We start from the raw sequence: 19568 nt of genomic DNA, 5'->3' as shown, positions 1-19568 counted from the left end.
AATACTGGAGACTATAGGAATAAGTGGAGCCTTCCTTAAAAAGATAATCTCTTCCACTTAAAACCATCAGCGAGCATTATATTTAATGGGGTCAAGCTAGAAGCATTTCCAGTAATAGTGGGGTTGAAACAAGGATGCCTATTATCACCACAGTTATTCAGTATAGTGCTAGAAATTTTAGCTTTAGCAATTAGAGGAAAAAGAAATTGGAGGCGTTAGAATAGGCAAAGAAAACACTAAGTTATTACTCTTTGCGTATGATATGATTATATAATTAGAGAATCCTAGAAAACAAAAAAAAAAACTACTTGAAATGATAAACAACTTTAGCAAAGTTTCAGTATATAAAATAAAACCACATAAATCATCTGAATTTATATATGTATATATACATATATATGTATGTATAAAACAAAATCTAACAGCAAGAGATGGAAAAAGGTATTTCATTTAATGTTACTGCAGACATTATAAAATATTTGGAAATCTAACTGCCAAAAAAAAAAAATTAAAACCCAGGATCTATATGAACACCATTCCATTACAAAATGATTTTCACACAAATAAAGTCAAATCTAAATAACTGGACAAAACCTCAGTTTCTCATGCACAGGCTGAAAAAATATAATAAAAATGACAACTTTGTCTAAATTAATTTACTTGTTCAGTGTCATAACAATCAAACTACCAAAATTATTTTATTGAGCTAGAAAAAGTAATATCAAAATTATCTGGAAGAGCAAAATGTCCATAATATCAACATAACTGATGAAAAGAGATGCTAGGGAAGGTGGCCTAGCCCTACCAGATCTAAAATTGTATTATAAAGCAGCAATCATAAAAATCACCTGGTACTGTCTAAGAAATAGAGGGGTAGATCATTGGATTGGATGAGATACACAAGACATAGTAATCAGTGATTATAGCAATCTACTGTTTGATAAACCCTTAGACCCTGGTTTCTGGGATAAACACTTAACTCTGTCAAAAATTGCTAGGAAAACTGGAAAATAATAATGCAGTATTCTGACACTGTACACCAGAATAAATTCCAAATAAATGTATGACCTAGGTTTAAAGGCTGATACTACAAACAAATTAGGGAGCAAGGAATAGTGTATCTGTCAGATTTATGGGGAATGGAAGAATTTATGACCAAACAAGAGATAGAGAACACTATGAAGTGCAAAATGGATAATTTTGTTTACCTTAAATTGAAAAGTTTTTGCCCAGACAAACCCAATGCAACCAAGATTAGCTGGGAAGCAGAGAACTGGGAAGGAATTTTTACACTCTGGTAAAGGACTCCTAAAATACATAGAGAGCTGAGTCAAATTTACAAGAATACAAGTCATTCTCCAATTGGTAAATGGTCAAAGGATGTAAAAAGGCAGTTGTCAGATGAAGAAATTAAAGCTATCTGTAGTCATATGAAAAAACTTTCTAAATCACTATTAGAGAAATGCATATCAAAGCAACTCTGAGCTAACACATCACATCTATCAGATTGATTAACATGACAAAACAGGAAAATGACAAATGTTGGAAAAGTTGTGGGAGAGTTGGAACACTAATTCATTGTTGGTGGAGCTGTGAGCTGATCCAATCATTCGGGGAGCACTTTGGAACTATGCCCAAAGGGCTATGAAAATGTGTGTACCCTTTGATCCAGCAATACCATTTCTAAGGCTGTATCCCAAAGAAATCATACAAATGTAATAAGGACCCACATATACCAAAATATTAATAGCAGATCTTTTTGTGGTAGTTAAGAACTAGATATTGAGAGGGTGCCCATCAATTGGGTAATGGCTGAACAAACTATGGTACATGAATATAATGATGTTTTTATCATGCTATAAGAAATGAAGAGTAGGCAGACATAGGGAAACCTGAAAAGACTTACATGAACTGTTGCTGAGTGAAGGGAGCAGAACAAGGAGAACATTGTTCACAGCAACAGCAACAGTGTGTGAGGACTGATTTTGAAAGACTTAGCTCTTCTCAGCAATACAAAGACTTAAAACTTTTACAAATTACTCATTATGAAAAATGCCATCCACATTAGAGAAAGAACCATGGAGTTGGATTGCAGAGTAAAGTAGACTCTTCTCTTCTGGTTTTTTTTCATGGTTTCTCCCATTCATTATAATTCTTTCATGCAACATCCACATTAGAGAAAGAACCATGGAGTTGGATTGCAGAGTAAAGTAGACTCTTCTCTTCTGGTTTTTTTTCATGGTTTCTCCCATTCATTATAATTCTTTCATGCAACATGACTAATGTGAAAATTTGTTTAATAGGAATGTATGTGCAGAGCCCATATCAGAATGCATGCCATCTTAGGGAATGAGGAGGGAGGGATGGGAGAAAATTTAAAACATGAATGTCAGTGTTGAAAGCTAAAATTAAATGTTTTAAAAATCACATTTTTTCTATGCACACTAATATGTATAACCTTGATCTTTCAATATTGCCTTGCAATTTCAAAAATTTCATGTGCCACATCTAGGCCAAACTACCTCTTTCCTCTTTTATTTAAACAAGTATTTTTTAACGTATTCATGTGTCTCAGATTTCGGGGATCTATTTTGAAGCCAGTGGAACATTTCTTAGAATAATATTTTTAAATACATAAAATAATATGCAAGAGGAGAGTTTAGAAAAATATAATTATGCAAAAGTAGTTTTATCAAAATGTTTTTAAAAATAAATCCATAAATCCCAAACTAATGAATATTGGTTCCAAGATACTTACATCTTTCATACTTAATTTAAATATGACTTGAGAATTTTGCTAGAGTTGTTTTTTAATTTCAAATATAGCTACATTTTTTTGTCAGTTCACAATTATTTGACCACACACAAGATGGAGGAAAGAGCATCTCCTGTCAATTTCCCCTTAATTGGCTAAGATGGTATTCTACATATCATAATATGTTTCTCCTGTCCCAGGAAAAGAGTGTAAAAAGTTATATATCCTAAATATTTTCTTACAGTTATGTGGTAATAATTTAGGACAACACTACATAAAATATGTCTACAGTATTACTCATTTAGCATGTATTTGGCATTTTATTTTGTGACTTTTCCCAATGCCCAGATTTTATGCCCATTGTGACACGAGTGACAGAAGACTTTTACCTGGAAGTTAAGTCTAAAAACATCAAGGGCTTACAATTCCTTAAAGTTATACTTACTAGTTCCTTAAAAAGACATAACCTAGACAGCCTAGATAGAAGCTGGGTGTTTTATGGCTTTTTATATGGCTTTGATGTGCTTTCCCAAAAATTTTAAAATGTATTTCAAAAGTTCTTTGTTTCTCCTTTGCTTGGGGATCTTTGCTTAAATAATTGGCCTGAATAATGTAACATGATATTCTTGGTCTCTCTATAATGTCACTTCAACTGTAAGTGATGAATTCCTGAATTATATAAACACTGGACCATATGACATTTGAATATGTTTTTTGGTAACAGAATTTTTGTAACAGAATCTGTGTTTTATTTCTTTAATTCTCAAATTTTATAGAGTTTTTCCTCTGTACTACATGGATGTAAACAGCAATATTCATACACATCAAAGTTTCACAAAAGTCTAAAGAGGCTATCAAAGTCTTTTGATAGCGTGCAGAATTGTGAGCTCAGAAATTTTAATTGCCTAGGAAAAAAATACAGTGGATATGTTGTTTTAAATTGATCCCTGGGACGATTACCAATTGCAGAGCTAGGTTCTTGTAAAAAGGAAACAGTTACCATTTGCTCTGCATATATTGAATTTAAAAATATATGTTGATTTCAAGAAGAAAACTAAAATATATTTAAAAATCTCATATACACATGTGCACATAAAATTGGCAAAAGTTATAGTTATTGAATCTTGCTTTGGAAATTTATTTTATATTTTATTTCTATCAGACTTTTGCTGTTGTATTGGTAAAGAGATAGGAAAGGACCTAAAATACTGACCTGAATGATGAAAATCCAAAAAAAAAACCCCCCAAAACAGGCAATTTTACAAATAGGATTTTACAGATGAATTTAAGGCATACATCATACACTGCAGACCAATATTTCATGAATTTTGTTCTTGGCATTAAGTGGAAAAGAGAGCTGTTATTTCATGATCTGGAGCAGAAAACTGAGGCACAGTTGTTGAAGAACTGTTAAAAAATGGGAGAGTCATCAAATATGTTTATTATGCATTAGTATTTTCCAGTTTTGTGTCACCATAAAATATTTTTTTCTCCTTCAGGGATTTAAAAGCATTGCTTTACTACTTTACAATAGGATAAAGTGAATTAAAATCAAGGAATTATCCATTCATTATTATTAGAAAACAATCTAGCCAGGAGACAGTTACAAATCTCAATTCATAAGTGCCTTTTTCTATTTTCTGGGTGCTATGAAACACACAATATTTTGAGAAATCAAGTTCTAAATGTATGATGTTAGAGAAAGCTATATGTGTATACACATATAAATATATATATATACATATAAATGACATAAAAGACATAATATAGGTATATACCCCTATGCACAGATAACATATATACATATACTCCGTATGTATGAATTTGGATGATATAATACATATGCTTGGTGGAAGTGTAAGTGTTCTTACATAGATGTGATATAGATATGAAAATAGACACAGATAAAGACAGACATAAATATAGAAATAAATAGTTTCCCATCTTATAGCTTTTCTTATAGGTGAATTCAATTTGTTTGAGGAGAGGCTTGCAAGTTTTATGTAGTCAGAGCTATCTAGTTTAGCTTCTGTAATTACCTCTATCACTTCTTTTGGTAATGATACAATTTCCTTATAGTTATGAAATAAACACAATCTGTTTCCCTTCTAGTTGTTTTTCTTTTTAATGGAAAGTCCTTTAATACCAAGGTTATATATTTATTTCTAATGTATTGTGAAATTTGGTGTGAGTTACCGATCTAAGGTTTATTTCTGCAAGGTTGCTTTCCAGTTTTCCCAGAAGACTTTTTTAATATAAAATAAGGAATTTTTTCCTGAGTAATTTATGATTTGAGGTTTATCAAACACTAGGTAATTAAATCTCATTGTTTCTGGTGCTATCCATTTAGTCTGATTCATTGATCTACCGCTTGATTTTTTAACCAATACGATTTTGAAGACCATTGCTTTGTAATATACTTTGAAGTATATATGAACTATTTTTCTTTCACCTCATATTTTTTCATTATTTCCTTTGATATTCTAAATATTTAATTTTCCAAATGATTTTTTGAAATTCTATTGCTTCCTAAAAAATATAGTACAAATTAATTTAATTAATATAAATTAATTTTTGTAGTATTATAATTTCTATTTTTTTGGCATGGCTAAGTTACAAACACTTTATATTTTACAGATATATCTTGTTCTTTATTTCTTGAAGGAACATTTTTGCAATTGAATATATATGAGCATATTCTGTACTTTTTTTGTAGATGGATTTCCATACCTTTTGTGTATTTTGTAGTTAGTTGCAATGAAATTTCCCTTTTTTGAAATTGCCTCTTGGATTTTCTTATTATTTAGAAATACTGTTGATCTTTGTGGCTTACTTTGAAAAGAAATATGAAATATACAGTGCTTCATGAATTTATATGTCACATTTACACAGGAGTTGATATTCTTTACCTAATCCAATTTTAGCGTCTCTGCTACCAAAGTGAGTTCTGGAGCATATATATTGAGTCTTTTATTGGTTTGCTGTCTATAGCTACTTTCAGCATTATATAGTTTCCTTATTTATCTCTTTTTATGATTTGGATTTGTGTTTTGTTTTGTCTGACATCATGAAATAAAGTATAGTTGCTGTTGTTATTGTTTTTTAATTCTTACAATGCATAATAAATTTTTTCCATCATCTCCCTTTTATTCTGTGCATTTATTGCTTTGTAAATGTGTATCCTTTAAACAAAAGATGGCAGAGTTTTATTTTCTTATTCAATCTGTTACTCTTTTTCATTGCATTGGATTGTTTAATCCATTCACATTTCAGTTTATGAGTTTGGGTTATATGTTTGTGTATAATATTATTTTCCCCTGAAATGAAATTTGTTGTTCCCTTTCCTCTGTAAACACAGTACTTTATCTGCCCAATTACTTGTGCTTAACCTGCATTAATGCATCCCTGTTCTCATTGATACTCCTTCCTTCATTCTCAAGCACCACATCTTCTTTTTGGAACCTATTTTCTGATATTTTTTTGTTTTATTTAATTTATAAATTTCTTTTCCTTTTACCTTATACATAGTTATCTATTTTTTCCCTACTTCTCATCTACCTTACTCTTCTCCTTTTCAATTGATTTGGCTAAGGTGGTCTGTTTACCTTTTAATCTTTTGCTTCAAAAAGATTCCTGTGTTTCTTTTACTTTATTCTCTCTATTACTTCCACATTTTTTTGACTCATGGTCATTATACTCACTATTTTGTCTTTCAATATTTATTTGTAGATGTCAGGTTTTGTTAAAATGATTCTGGATGCCATTTTCCCTTCTGTTATTCATATATTCCCTATTTTTATATGCCTGAATCATGATTTATAATAAAATTTTCATCTTTCTGACATCTTAGATAATTTCTGTATCAGCCATCACAGCCTAGAGAATTCACTTTCCACCATCCTCTATATCTTATATTTCTTTTGGGAGTTGGTCAAAAGTTGCCTCAACTGGAGTTCTGTTCCATTTCCTTTGTGCCTGCTGAAACTCCATGCATAATAGCACCCTGTTCCAGTTCTCTTTGTTCCTTAATTCAGTGACAGTACAGCATGTCTGCTTCCACCCTAGAACTGATAAACTTACATTTTTTTTATTTCTACATCCTTGTCACAGGTTTTGGAAGAAGGGACAGAGAAGTGGTCTACCTGTTGACTTAGAGTGCTGGAGTGTGGACAGGGGCACTGCAAGAGTGATTTGTGTTCTGATAGAGACTATAATTACAAAAGAAGCAAGAAATTTGCTGGATGGAATCTATGACCCTTGATCATATTTTATAGCTTTATCTAGGGATGGGAGATGGGAAGGAGTTCTGTAGGCTCTGAGTGAGAAAATTAGAGATTAAGGTTTAACCTTCTCTTTTGTTAGATCATCAGATTATAACCTCCTTAGTGTTCTTTGTGCTTTAAACCTTGTAGACAGATGTAAATACTTTCCCTCTTATTTATAAATGATAATTTAAAGAAGTCTGAGAGATTGAAAGGAATGGAGAAAATATCTGTTTCTCATTTAGTTAGTCAATTGACCCAGAAATAATAAATTTATGTAGAACTTTAAGATTTGTAAAAACATTGTATATATTTCCTCATTTGAATCTCATAATAGCTGTGGTAAGTAGGTAATATTGCCATTTTCGTTTGACAGAGGAAGAAAGCTAGTCTGAGAAAGGTTACATTAATTGTTCAATATCACACAGTTTAAGTGTCTGAAGAAGCATTTGAGCTCATATCTTCCTGATCCAAATATAGTTCTTCATCTATTGCACCACCCAACTGTCAAGAAGAAGTCTTTGTGACTCTCTCTGAATTTCATTAATTAAAAATTACAAGAATTATAATGATAATAGCTAGCTAACATTGATATAGTGCCTAATATATGCCAGGCATTGTGCTAAAAGCTTTTACATTTATCCCATTCTCACAACCATGCAGTGAGTTCAGTGCTATTATTTTTCCCATTTTATAGATGAAGGAATTGAAACAAAGAGAAGTTAGTTGACTTGCTAACAGTCATAGACCTAATAAGTACATGAGGTCAGATTAAACTCAGGTCTTCCTGATTCTAAGCCCAGTGCTCTCTGCACTAAGCTACAAAGTTACCCTTAGGTAATGGTAATAATTCTGGTGATGGTTTTCATACCAATAATAGCAGCAATAATAATAATATAGAAGATGATTTTGAAATCAGATACGTTATAATAAAAGTGATTAACAGGGTAATGAAGCCAAGCTATGTTTCTGACGGTAAGAGATCATTTACCAATGTATTAACAATTCCAGACCTGGAAAAATTACATTTTAAGGTACTATGTGATTGCAATAGATAAGAATGCTAAATTTTCAAAGCAAGATGTCTTTTATATACGGTGTCACTCCACTCTGTCCTGAAAATATCACACATGAAGTATAATGCTAAATGCTGAATACCACTCTTTAAAGGGACATCAAAAATCTTGAATATGTCTAGAGTTGAATAAGCCAAAATTGACAAAGTAAAGATGAATTTCTATCATGTGAAGATTGTTTTAATGACTAGGAGTCATTGAACCTGTAGAAAAGAATTACAGGGGATATGATCAATACTTTTAATTATTGTAACAGTTTTAATGGAGAACATGGATTTCACTTGTCTTACTTGAGTCCACTGAGTAGAATTAGTAGTGTTTTGAAGTTAGAAGTGGGATTTAAGCTTAAGAAAAAAATATATAACAATTAGAGCTGTACAGAACCAGAACAGATTATCTCACAGAGTGTTAATTCCTTGCTATTGTAGATATTCTTAATAGAGACAAATTGACTCTTATCAGCAGTATTACAGAAAGTATCCCCACTTCAGGTATGTTGTGGACTAAATGTGAACTAAGATCTCTTCTAACTCTTTAACCATGGTTTTAAAACATAACATTCAATTTTTTTACTAGAGAAGGATACACAGTAATGCACAGACTGATCTGTACAGTATTTATATTGGGTCAAAAATGTACTATAGAGACTAGGGGCAGAGCCAAAGGAAGCACCTGTAGAAGCTCTCCCCCTTAGCCCAAAAGTACTTGTAAAAAAATAACTCTAAACAAATTCTAGAGCAGCAGAAGCCACAAAACAGCAGTTAAAGAGATTTCCAGCCCAAGACAGCTTGGAAGGCCAAGAGAAAATGTCTGTTGCACCAGGCTTGGAGCAGAGCACAGGTTGCCTGTTCAGTATGGCAGGGACAGGACTGGGGCAAGCTTCAGGACACAGAATCCTGGGTAGCAGCTGCAGTTTCCAGGTTGCTCAAACCACAAATGCCAAAGACAGCTTCAAAGGACAGGGGAAAAGCTCTTTTACCTGGATGAGAAGAGAACATGTTGCCTGCCAGCAACAGCCACTGCAGTGGCAGCATCCATTTTTGGAGCCCTCAGCCTAAATAACTTGGAGGAATTGAGCCACTGAATTGTGACTCAGTCTTGAGTGGCAGTCCTGGGATTAGGAGGAGTATTGGCTGGTGGAGCTGATGGAGGCTCTAGATAGGGAATTCTACTCTCAGATCCTAGGCAGAAGAGCGTTTGTGGTGACTCCCAGACCAGAGAGCAGCCCAGGAGAGGAACAAACTCCTCTCCCTTGGTTTTCTACCCTGGAAGAATTGAGAACTTGCAGGTCCCCAGAAAATATCCTCCTTTTGACTGGGAAAAAAGACTGGGAAAACGCCTCAAAAAAGGAAACCAAAATAAGACAATAGAAGGCTATATTCTTGATGAATAGGTATTTTCTTCCATTCTTTCAGATGAGGACAACAATACATACCATTAGAGGAAGAAATAGAAGTCAAGACTTCTGCATTCAAATCCTCCAAAATAAATATGCAATGATGTCAGGCCATGGAAGAGCTCAAAAATGATTTTGAAAATCAAGTAAGAGAGGGGGAGGAAAAATTAGGAAGAGAAATGAGAGTGATGCAGGAAAATCATGAAAAAGTGAATCAACAGCTTGGTAAAGGAAACCAAAAAATGGTAAAGAAAATAATACCTTTAAAAACAGACTAACTCAAATAACAAAAGAGGTCCAAAAAGTCAATAAGTAGAAGAATGCTTTAAAAAGCAGAATTAGTCAAATGGAAAAGGAGGCTCAAAAGCTCACAGAAGAAAATAGTTCTTTAAAAATTAGAATGGGACAGATGGAAGCTAATGACTTTATGAGAAACCAAGAAATTACAAAAGAAAATGAAAAGGATGAAAAAATAGAAGATAATGTGAAATATCTCATTGGAAAAACAACTGACCTGGAAAACAGGTACAGGAGAGACAATTTAAAAATTATGGGACTACCTGAAAGCCATGATCAAAAAAAAGAGCCTAGACATCTTTCATGAAATTGTCAAGGAAAACTGCTCTGATATTCTAGAACTAGTGGGTAAAAGAAATATTTAAAGAATCCACCAATCACCTCCTGAAAGATATCCCCAAAAGCAAACTCCTAGGAATATTGTAGCCAAATTCCAGAGTTCCAAGGTCAAGGAGAAAATATTGTAAGCAGCCAGAAGGAAACAATTCAAGTATTGTGGAAATAAAATCAGGATAACACAAAATCTAACAGCTTCTACATTAAGGGATCAAAGGGCTTGGGATAGAATATTTTAGCAGTCAAAGGAACTAGGATGAAAACTAAGAATCACCTACCCAGCAAAACTGAATATAATACTTCAGGGCAAAGCAGTCATTCAATGAAATAGAGGACTTTCAAGCATTCTTGAAGAAAGGACCAGAGCTGAATAGAAAATTTGACTTGCAAACAGAAGGATCAAGAGAAGCATGAAGAAGTAAACAGGAAAGAGAAATCATAAGGGACTTACTAAAACTGAACTGTTTACATTACTGGAAAGATAATATCTGCAATTCTTTTCTCAGTATTTGGGTAGTAGGAGGGAGTATACATACATACATACATGTATACATACATATACATATATACATCTGTGGAGGGGGGGGCACGGGATGAGATGAATAAGAAGGGATGATGCCTGAAAAATAAAATTAAGTGGTGAGAGAGGAATATATTGGGAGGAGAAAGGGAGAAATTGAATGGGGCAAATTATCTCTCATAAAAAAAAGGCAAGAAAAAGCTTCTTCAATGGAGGGGGAAAGGAGGAGGTGAGAGGAAAAAAAGTGAAGCTGAATCTCATCACAATTGACACATGGAGGGAATAACACGCACACTCCATTTGGTATGAAAATCTATCTTACACTACAGTGAAGTAGGGGAGAAGGGGACAAGTAGGGTAGGAGATGATAGAAGGGAGTGCAAATGACAGGAGTGAGTAATTAGAAGTAAACTCTTTTGGGGAGGGACAAGGTCAAAAGAGAGAATAGAATAAATGAGGGGCAGGATAGGATGGAGGGAAATATAGTTAACCTTACACAACATGGCTGTTATATATAGCTTATATGGGATTGCTTGCCTTATCAATAGGGATGGGTGGGGAGGGAGGAAGGGAGAGAAACTGAAACTCAAACTTTTAGGAATGAATGTTGAGAATTGTTTTTGCATGCAACTGGAAAATAAGAAATACAGATAATGGAGTATAAAAATCTATCTTGCCCTACAAGAAAAGAGAGAAGATAGAGATAAGGGAAGGGAGGGGGAGTGATAGAAGGGAGAGCAGATTAGCGGAAGGGGTAACCAGAATACATGGTGTTTTATGGTGGGGAGAGGGGAGAGATGGGGAGACAATTTGGAACTTGAAATTTTATGGAAATGAATGCTGAAAAAAATAAATATAAAAAATGCTTAATAGATTATAAGAACCTACATATATACATGTGTAACTTACAGGAAAAAATGCAACCAATTGCAAAGAAAATATGGTTGTATGTACAACCACTATTTTCTCTTAGACTCTAAATATTTTTTTATTCTTTTATTCTTATTTTATTACTATCTTATTTGTTTTCGGGGTTCTACAATCACTTCCCTATATCTTAGATTTTTCCCCTCCTTCACCCCCTTTTCCCCTACCTTCCCATTCCTTCCCTGAGACATCATACTCTTTTATATAGGTTCTAAACATTTATTCCTTTAAAAAACATTTTCAGCTTGGTCATGTTGCATAGAAGAATTAAAATGAATGGAAAAAAATCATAAAATAAATCAAATCATAATACAAAAGAAAATGATCTGCTTCATTCTGTGATCAAATTCTATAGTTCTTTCTTTGGATGTGGAAGGCATTTTGCCTTAAGAGACCACTGGGAATTATTTAACTCCATGCATTGCAATGAAGTACTAAGTCTACCAGAAAAATTTCTCAAACACTGTGGTTGTTGCTGTGTACAAAGTTCGGCTGGATCTGCTCCTTTCTCTCAGCATCAGTTCATACAAGGCCTTCCAGGCCCCTCTGAATCTTCCTGTTCATCATTTCTTATAGCACAGTAGCATTCCATTACATTCATATACCCCAATTTATTCAACCATTCCCCAATCAAGGGCATCCCCTTGATGTCCACTTTTTGACCACCACAAAGAAAGCTGCTATAAATATTTTTGTACATGTTGGACCCTTTACCATTTTTATGATCTCTTGGGGATAAAGTCCTAGAAGCAGAATTGCTGGGTCAAAGAATATGCACATTTTTATAGCCCTTTGGACATAGTTCCAAATTGCTCTCCAGAATGGTTGGCTCAGCTCACAGCTACACGAACAATGAATTAGTGTTCTAACTCTCCCACATCTTCTCCAACATTTATCATCTTCTTGTTCTGTCATGTTAGCCTATCTGATAGATGTGATATGGTATCTCAAAGTTGTTTTGATTTGAATCTCTCTAACCAATAGTGACTTAGAGTATTTTTTCATATGATTATAGATAGCTTTAATTTCTTCCTCTGAAAACTGCTTGTTCATATCATTTGACCATTTATCAATTGGGGAATGACTTGTATTTTTTGTACATTTGACTGAGTTCTCTATTTATTTTAGAAATGAGACCTTCATCACAGACATTAACTGCAAAAATTCTTTCACAGTTTTCTGTTTCCCTCTTAATCTTGGTTTCGCTGAGTTTGATTGTGTAAAAATGTTTCAGTTTAATGTAATCAAAATTATCCATTTTGCACTTCATAATTTTTTTTTGTCTCTTGTTTAGTCAAAAATTCTTCCCTTCTTCATAAATCTGATAAATACACTTATTCTTTGCTGAGTAATTTGTTTATACTATCAGTCTTTATACCTACATCATGTACTCATTTGGAAGTTACTCTTGTGTACAGTGTCAGGCATTGGTCTATGCTTAGTTTCTGCCACATTCCTATCCAGTTTTCCCAGCAATTTCTGTTGAACACTGAGTTCTTATGCCAGAAGGTAGGGTCCTTGTGTTTATCAAACATTAGATTGCTATATTCATAGACTACTGTGTCTTGAGTATCTAACTTACTCCACTGGTCTACCCTTCTGTTTCTTGGGTAGTGCCAGGTGGTTTTGATAATTGCTGCTTCATAACAATTTGGGATCTGGTAGAGCTAGGCCACCTTCCCTAGCATTTTTTTACATTAATTCTTTCTATATTCTGGACCTTTTGTTCTTCCAGATGAATTTTGATATTATTATTTCTATCTCTAGAAAGTAGTTATCTGATAGTTTGGTTGGCATGGTATTGAATAAGTAAATTAATTTAGGTGGAATTATCATTTTTATTAACTTGTCTCAGACAAGCAACTGATGTTTTTCCCCTTACTTAGATCTTACTTTATTTGTGTGAAAAATGTTTTATAATTTTTTTCATATAATCCCTGAATTTGTTTTGGCACATAGACTCCCAAATATCTTACGGTGTCTACTGTAACTTTAAATGGGATTTCTCTTTCTATCTCTTGTTGTTGGGCTTTGTGACTAATATATAGACATATGGAAGATTTGTGTGGGTTTATTTTGTAACCTGTAACTTGCCCAAAGTTGTTTATTGTTGCAAGTAGTTTTTCACTTGACTCTCTGGGATGCTCTAAGTATATCATCATGTCATCTGCGAAGAGCGATAGCTTAGTTTTTCCTTTGTCTATTCTAATTCCTTCAATTTCTTTTTCTTCTCTTACTGCTACAGCTAACATTTCTGGTACCATATTGAATAATAGTGGTGATAATGAACATTCTTGTCTCACACCTGATCTTATTGGAAATGGATCTTGCTTGTCTCCATTGCATAGATTGCTTGCTGGAGGTTTTAGGGAGATATTGATTATTATTTTACAGAAAGTTCCATTTATTCCTATGCTCCCCAGTGCTTTCAATTGGAATAGGTTTTGCATTTTGTCAAAAGCTTTTTCCGCATCTATTGAGATAATCATGTGGTTTCTGCTAGTTTGCTGTTGATATGATCAATCATGCTAATAATTTTCCTAATATTGAAACAGCTCTGCATTCCTGGTATAAATTATACCTCATTATAATTCATTATTCTCATGATAAGTCGCTGTATTCTTTTTGCTAAAATCTTGTTTAAAATTTTTGCATCTATATTCGTTAGTCTATATTCGTTGGTCTATGATTTTCTTGCTCTGTTTTGGCTCTTCCTGGTTTAGGTATCAAAATTATATTTGTATCATAAAGAAGAATTTGGGAGGATTGCTTCTTCCCCAATTTTCCCCAATAGTCTATATAGTATTGGAATTAACTATTCTTTAAATATTTGATAGAACCCACTTGTAAATCCATCTAGTCCCGGTGATTTTTTCCTAGGGGATTCATTGATGGCATGTTCAGTCTCTTTTCTGAGATGGAGTGATTTAAGCATTCAACTTCCTATTCTCTTAATCTGGGCAATTTATGTTTTTTAAAATAATCAACCTTCTCATTTAGATTGTCAATTTTATGGCCATATAGTTGAGCAAAATAATATCTAATTATTGTTTTAATTTCCTCCTCATTGGAAGTGAGTTCACCCTTTTCATTTTTGATACTGGTAATTTGGCTTTATTCTTTTTTTTTAATCAAACAAAGGTTTATCAATTTTATTTTTTTTTTTCATAAAACCAACTCTTAGTTTTATTTATTGGTTCAATAGCTTTCTTAATTTTAATCTTATTAATCTCTCCTTTGGTTTTCAGTATTTCTAATTTTCTATTTACTTGGGGATTTTCAATTTGTTCTTTCTCTAGCTTTTTCAGCTGCATGCCCAATTCATTGATCTCTTCTTTCTCTATTTTATTCATGTAGGCATTCAAAGATATAAAGTTTCTCCTAATAACTGCTTTTGCAATATCTCATAAGATTTGCTAGGTTGTCTAACTATAGTCATTCTCTTGAATGCAGTGGTTGATTATTTCTATAATTTGTGGCTTAACCCACTCATCCTTTAGGATTAGGTAGTTTAGTTTCCAATTAATTTTTGGTTTATATTTCCATGGTCTTTGATTACATATAAATTTTTATTGCATTATGATCTGAGAAGGATGTATTCACTATCTATGCCTTTCTGCACTGGATTGTGAGGTTTTATGGCCTAGTATATGATTATTTTTTGTATATGTTCCAGGTACTGCTGAGAAAAAGGTATATTCCTTTCTATCCCCATTCAGTTTTCTCCAGAGAGCTATCATATCTACCTTATTCAAAGTTTTATTCAACTCCTTAATCTCTTTCTGGTTTATTTTGAGGTTAGACTTATTAATTTCAGAGAGGGGGAGGTTGAGGTCCCATACTAGCATAGTTTTGCTGTCTATTTTTTTCCTGTAACCCCTTAACTTCTCCTCTAAGTATTTGGATGTTATACCATTTGGAATATATGTGTTCAGTAATGATATTGCTTCATTATCTGTGGTGCCTTTTAGCAGGATATAGTTTGCTTCCTTATATCTTTTGATTAGATCTATTTCTGCTTTTGCTTTGTCTGAGATTAGGATTGTGACCCCTGCTTTTTTTTACAGCAGATGAAGCACAATATATTCTTCTCCCACTTTTTATCTTTACCCTGTGTGTATCCCCCACTTCAAATGTGTTTCTTGTAAACAACATATTCTTGGATTATGTTTTTTAATCCACTCTGCTATCTGTCTTCGTTTTATGGGAGAGTTCATCCGATTCACATTCACAGTTATGATTACTCTCTGTGTCTTTCCTTCCATCCTCTTTCCCATCTTTTGTGCTTTTAGTTCTCCATTCTCCCTACCCCTCCTAAATAGTTTTAATTTTTGACCACCAATTCCTGCAGTCTTCCTTTCCTTCTTTCAGCCTCTATCTCTTTTACTCCCCTTTACCTTTACTACTTCTTTCCTCCCTTTTAGCCACCTCTGCTTTTTCTTTTACTCTTCCCCTCCTACTGCCTAGAGAGCTGATTAGATTTATGCACTTAATTAAGTTTGTTGTTTCCCCCTTGAACTAAATCAGATGAGAGTAAATATCAAACAATGGTCTTCTCCCTCCCCTCTTTTCCTCGATTGTAATATAATTTTTTGCCTCTTCCTGTGATGTAATTTACCATTTTCTGCCTCTTCCTTTTTTCATTTCTTGCAAAAGATAGTATATCTTTTCAATTTGACCCTAGAGATCAAAACTAGAAGCAACAGATAGAAGGTATAAAAGGGCAGATTCAGGCTTAATGTCAGGTGGGATTTTGAAACAAACAAATACAAAAATTGGAGTTCTACAAAAGTAGAAAATTTTACCAAGTTGTTGGTAGTGGTTTCTCCTTTACTAAAGGTTTTAAAACAAACCTGGAATATATTAAATGTGTTATGTTACATTATGTTTCATTGTGTTACATTATATTAAGTTACTTTATATTATGTTATATTGTGGTATAGAAGGTATATCAAGCAGTTGAAAGTTAAGAAGTCAAATAGAGAGACCTAATAAACATTTGTTAAACACCTTTTATGCATTGGGCACTACAGTAATCTCTGGTGCTAAAAAGAAAGAAAAAAAATAATAATCCTGATTCTCAAGGAACTCAAAGTCTAAAGGGGGAAACACAATGCAAATAACTATATACAGACAAGACAGCTAACTAGATAGAGATAGATAGATACAAGATATGTGTGTGTGAGTGTGTGTGTGTGTGTGTGCATGTGTAGTCAATCATCAGCTTTTAAGGGAACAAGATTCCCAGAGAAATGGCAAAAAAGTAAAAAATAAACATGAATGTTGATAAATTGAGCCTATAAAAAACAGGTTTAGGTTCCCAGAATTACAAAAATGTATAATTGTTCACTAGAGATTACTGAAATACACTTTTCTGCACAAAACTCTTTAAAACAAAACAGTAATTCTGGTAATTCATGCTTTTTCTAAAACAATAACCATGAAACAACCCATACAATTTTGTTGTTGTCATTTCAGTCATGTCTGACTCTTCATAACCCCATTTGGGATTTTCTTGCAAAGATAAGGAGTAATTTGTAATTTCCTTCTCCAGCTCATTTTACAGATGAGGAAACTGAATCAAACAGGGTTAAATGACTTCTCGAGGTTCACAAAGCTAACAAGTATCTAAGGCCAGATTTGAATTGAGGAAGATGAATTTTCCTGATTCCAAACCCAGTGCTCTGTCTATTGCGCCTCCTAGCTGCCAGAGCAATAAATAAAATTGCTTACATGAAAAACAGTTTTTCTTGCTAGTAATTTCCTAGAATTCTGTGACCTTTTGTTGCCAATATCTCAATTTATATAATTGGTATAATATGCTGTTCACTTTAAGCAGAATATGAAATGTATAATACCATAAATACTATAACATTCTTAAATAAAATTCTTAAAAATAAAATACTCTTTTGAACCTGAATCTTACCTCCTCCTCTATCAGATGACAGCTTGAGTATGCTGTACTGTAGAACAAATAGTTGACCAGTTAATATCAACTTGTGGCCTACAGTGGCTGCAGAGACTCCATGAAGAAGTGTATTGTTTAGTAAAATCCTGGAGCCATAACAGTAACCAGCAACTAAAAGACTAATAACATTAAGCAGAACAGCAAAAGAACGGCAACAAGCAACTCCATATAATACCTTTATTTTCTCACTAAGTCACATTGCTGACTAGACAACTTGGGGTTAAAGGTCAAAGGACTTGCACGATGCTTTCGGGGCATAATTATAACATAAAACTTGAATTTTAAAGGGAAATAATGAAAATATGCAAGGAATGCCAGGGGAGCTCTTTGCACGGGATGGCTAATGAGACTAGTGAAATGCCTAGCAGATGCAAGCCTGTCCACAAAGTTGCATAAATCATCTCTCTCATTTTTTTCTATTGTGCATAGCCACAGATATGCATGTTTGGGAAAGTGCAAATGAGGTTACTAATAAAATCACAAGAATTTTTGAATTTACTAAAGTAAAACAGTGAACACTGAAAAATACACATTAGTGTGTGTGATATATGTGGCATATATGTATACGTATATATATACATATATATATACATATATATATATGTATACACACACACATTCTCTCTTTAAATTTATAGATTCCTAGATGGAAGACTTCCTAAAAAAGGTGAGATTTTTAGCTAGGATCTAAAGGAAGCCAAGGAAGCCAAGAAATGGAGAAGAGAAAAGAGACCATTCTAGAATTGGGAGACAGTGGGAATTCAGAGTTGAGAAGTGGAGTTTCATGTTTCTGAAAGAGCAAGGAATCCTGTGTCACTAAATCACAAATATATGGAAGAGGACAAGGTATACGAAGCCTGGAAATGTAGGAAGGTGTCTAGTTATGAAGGGCCTAAAAGTAAAACAGAGGATTTTCTATTTGGTCCTGGTGGTAAAAGAGATCCATCAGAGTTTATTGATCTTCTCAGACCTATCTTTTAAGAGGATCAATTTGATAACTAAACAGAGGATGCACTGGAGTGTCCAATGTAATTGGAGATACTTGAGACAGGGAGAATGAGCCAGAAAGCTATTGAATATTCTAGTCTTGAAATAATAAGGAACTGAAGACTTACACCAGAGTGACAACAGTGTCAGAGGAGAGAAAGGGCATATGCAAGAGATATGGTGAAGGAATAATATACGGAACTTGGCAACAAATTAGATATGGGGAGAGAGAGAGAGGGAGAGAGAGAGAGAGAGATGAGAGAGAGAGAGAGAGAGAGAGAGAGAGAGAGAGAGAGAGAGAGAAGGAGGGAGGGAGGGAGACAGAGACAGAGAGAGACAGAGACAGAGACAGACAGAGAGGAGTCAAGGATGACAGGGTTTAGAGTCTAAGTAACTGGGAGGATAGTGATACATCCAACAATAACTGGAAATTTAGGAAGAGCAGAGGGTTGTGGAAAAAATATAATGAGTTCAATTTCAATTTGGAGCATGTTGAGTTTAAGATGTTTGTGGGACATCTAGTTCCAGATGTCAAAAATGTAGTTAGAGATGTAGTGATACAAGTCAGGAGAGAGGTTAGGACTGATTAATGAAATCTGAAAATCAAATGTACAGAGATGATCACTGAATCAGATGGACCTGATGAGATCATCATTTGAAATAGTCCAGAGAGAAAAGAGGGCACAGGACAAATCCCTGGGCAGCACCCTAAATTATGAGTGTGATCTGGATGAATATCCAGCAAAGGAGAAAGAAAACACTTGATCAGAGAGCAAAGAAAGTGAGGAGAGAGTATTGCAGCCAAAACTGAGAAAGAAAATTGTGTAAATATGTGATGATCAGCAGTTTTAAAGAGTTATAGAGAGGCCAAAGAAAATGAGGATTGAGAAGAAGTGTCATCTGTTAATGGTAAGTTTAGAGAAAGCTATTCCGGTTGATTGAGAGAGTGGAGATGCTAGAGGGATGCAATCAGCTGGAGAAGGTGGGATGGAAATGGATCACTCGTGCTTGTAAAGGCTTAGGCAAGGAGCAGTGCCACCTCTT

This window comes from Notamacropus eugenii, chromosome 6 (assembly GCF_028372415.1).
Source record: "Notamacropus eugenii isolate mMacEug1 chromosome 6, mMacEug1.pri_v2, whole genome shotgun sequence".
NCBI classification, from domain to species: domain Eukaryota; kingdom Metazoa; phylum Chordata; class Mammalia; order Diprotodontia; family Macropodidae; genus Notamacropus; species Notamacropus eugenii.
The sequence above is the reverse complement of the archived record's forward strand: the minus strand, read 5'-3'. Positions refer to the sequence as shown.